Genomic DNA, 3,624 nt, shown 5'->3' with positions numbered 1-3,624 from the left:
GGCTGGGGGCCGGGGACCCCGACCTGTCGTACCCCGCCGTGCGGCCCAGCAGCACAGGCAAGGACCAGCAGACGGGCCCCCCCGCCGACTTCTGCTGCAGAGGTGTTTTTTTCCAGCAGCCCCTGGGAGCGTTGCTGGTTGAGGAGCACAGTGTCAGAGTCCCGGCCAGAAGCATGTCTAGTGACATGCCTGCTGTCTCTTGTGCGGTTTCTGATCTCGCCACAGTCCCTGCCATTAGCATCGGCTGCTTCCAGAAGTGTGGTACTATGGCAGGCGAGTAAATAGTTGTGCTTGCTTTGATGAAGTCCCTGACAGCGTTTCGCATACTTGGGTAGCTTGCCCTGGTGGCTCAGAGGGTTGGCCTGTCTACCCTGATAGATCCATCTGTCTCTCAAGATCACTTCGAAAATAATTTCCCTGAATCATGTCTTAGGAGAAGGACATACTGGCTTCTTGTGGGCAGATGTTTGTTCTATTGCATCCATTCCTTACATTTTGTTTTCATGTATACAGACATGTCAAAATGTTTTAGGCGTGTGACCGGTTAGGACCTGCTCTGAAGGCATTTGGGTAGCACTGGGATTCATTAGAATGTCATTAATGATGTAATTCTCCCGAAAGGTCTCTTATTCTCCTTGTAGACTTATAGCACAGGGATAGAAATATTTTTCATGTCATTTCTAGTGTCCTCCTTTCACTTCACTCATCAACTGAAGCAGACCGCTGGGTTTCTCTTGAATCTCAAGTCAGGGTCGTGCTCTTTGTAGACGCTTGCCATGTTGTATGTCATCAGGGCTACAGCCTTCCAGTGGAGCATTTAAATATAGACAACAAAAACTATTACTTGACATCCTTTGCAATCTGTGCTGTCATTTAGAAACCCCAAAGTTATTTTAGGATATGAATTGCTCCTCGTGCTGTCAGTAGGAAAACATGCAGATGTGCACACCTTGCAAATCATCCTGTCCTGCCCTTGTACAGGCAACATTCACTTGAAACGTGTCATGCTTTCTTTGCATATTCTGTTGATGCTTGCTCTCATGCAATTGTAGTGATTCAGAAAAGCCACATGCATGACAGATGATTATAGGGAATGTGAATTTGTAGAGAAGGGAAGTGGAAAAGGTGACTGCCCACCCTGACATTTTTGTCACCTGGCAATGGCATTGGCTTGCGAGAATAAGCTTGAGAAATAACATGTTTGTGAATCAAAATTGATGAACGTGAGTGTCATGAGGGTTTTGTCTCAGTTCTGGATTGCTCTTACACTGTAGCTGAAAGCACAATTGTTTGCCTCTAGTGTGAGGCAAACTCTCATGTGGAATTTCCAGCTGATGTTTGCTGAGTGGATAAAGAGGAACGGAGTTGATAGAAAAGCAATGTCAAGGACAGAAAGCTTTATTCATGAGGGGGTTCCAGAATTTCCAGACCAGGAGGTCTGAATGTGCATTTAGAAAGCAGTATGTGTCTGTCCTACAGTACTGAGCTCCCAAACCACTCTGGAAGGGGGCCTTTCAGCCTAAAGCCTTGGCTGTCAATGCAAATTGTTCCTGTAGCATGCAGAATGTTTTAGCATAAAATTAAATGCCCTATTCCTAACACATACTTCAATTTGAGGAGTTTTTTTTTGATTCTAGATAGACTAGTGGTATGAAGTTAAGTTTGAGATATGAATCAACGAACTTGTTGAGGGCTGGGAAAGGTATGGGCTTTTTTTAAAAAAAAACCCTAATGCTTTAAGTCCCTATTTGTGACATGTAAACTTTATATATAATATAAAAATTACAGCAGGCTTCAGTCAACTTGCTTCCTATTATACTGAAGTCCTTTGTGATAGAGATGTTGTAGATAGTCTATTTGTGAAGAAGTAAAGTGGAGCTTGTTACAGGTGATTCTCAGCAAAGGGAGCCTGAACCTTAGTTAAATAACTTTTGTTCAGGATTTCATATCTGTCTTTGCCTGTAATAAATCTAAAGGAAAATTTATGGCAGCAGGCAGAAACTTTTAATTTGGCATTGGTTAGTGATATCACCTCCAGTATATGTGTGTCCCCACCATGAACTCCAATGTACGGATTTCCACCAGAAGTCCTGGAGGTGCAGGCTTACGTGTGGAATGTGTGTATCTGTGGGAGTTGGGTTTTGCTAGTGTACTGAAAATGTAATTATGCAGTACTTAGTGAAAACACTGCTTCATGACTAATTGTACACTGTAGGAAATCTGCAGTTGATTCCTGCAAGTTTGTGCCTTGTGTTGTTAGAATGGGCAGGCGTGGATCTCTCCTCCTTGTCTGTGATGGGTAGCAGGCTCTGCTTTGGAGTACAAAACCTCTGTGAATCCTAGGAACGACGCGATTCCCATTCTTTGTGCATTTATCAAGCTCAGCTCCTTTATTATCCAGGAAACCATAAAATACCAAGGTCAGAATATGTGCAGGGAAGTAGGACAGACAAGCTTAGTCTCACCTAGGGTACAGCAGAATGCCGACCATCGTGGTGTCTTTGTGCCAAATATACTTCCAGCTGACGCTCGATATCTTTCGAGGCAGGTCAGCAGCCTGCGATGCAGAGAGTCCTTTTTCCTGCGCTGTTCTGTTCTGTGACATGCATAGATAGGAAGGCCATGTTTATCTTCCAGATACATTAAGCAGCTGCAAAATTGAATTGGCAAAACTTGGTTTTGGACTGGCCAAATGATGCGCTGATATGTGCTCGAGAGTGTTTTGTGACACAGCAGTTGCGTTCTAAATAGAAGCCCAGGTTTGCAAGCAGGACAGAAGAACTGTAGTTCTTTGCAAATGTCACAGGAGAAATGATAATGCTCCTTTTGAGATGAAAGCTTGCTTTGAATGAGCTACCGCCATCAGTGAAGATGAGAGCCCTGAGATACCCTGAGTGAGCTGACTATCAAACTCAAGTATTTCCATGATACCCAGTGGGCCAACTGATGGAAGTCTTGCTTCAGAGGCTGTTGAGCTCCAGGCTTTTTACAGCATTGGACTGTTTTTTAAAAAAAACAAACCATAACCAGCTTTGCATAGGTGTTTCCTTATAAACAGGGAGCTGTCGATCCTTTTTCTGTTGTTTTTTTCCCCACCCAAAAAGCTGATCTTGACTGAAAGTCCAGAGTTAGAGAAGAGGGAAGCTGCAGGGTGAAAACACCTGTTCAAGCAATCTCTTACTCATAAACAGCTCTTTGCCCTTTGTTCTTTCCCCTCCGTGCTGTCTAGGAAATGTGTTTGAGAATATCTATGAATATCTCGCAGTCCTTTTGTGAGGCACAGAAGTAATCTTTGCAGCACGGGGCGTATTGGGAACTGCTCTATAAGAGCATGTGGGGCAAGGAGGTGGTGTACTTGGCCTGTAATGGTATAACTGAAAGCAAGTTTGTGTAGCTTGAGCCCTCTATTTGGTTTTGGTTTCTTTTCAAGTAATGTTTTACTGTAATCTTGAATTTGAAATATGACCTGTTGGACTAATGTGCAGTTCAGAAGTAAAACCCATGATGCAGCTGGTCACTTTTTGTCCTATGTTCCCAAGGACCACTGCTGAAGATGATTATTAGCTGCTGACTGTTCATGTACTCTGATTGTTTCTGCGTTAACTAGAAGTCCAAGAAGGGAGC

This window comes from Charadrius vociferus, unplaced genomic scaffold (assembly GCF_000708025.1).
Source record: "Charadrius vociferus isolate BGI_N301 unplaced genomic scaffold, ASM70802v2 scaffold751, whole genome shotgun sequence".
Taxonomy (NCBI): domain Eukaryota; kingdom Metazoa; phylum Chordata; class Aves; order Charadriiformes; family Charadriidae; genus Charadrius; species Charadrius vociferus.
Note: the sequence above shows the minus strand (reverse complement) of the source record.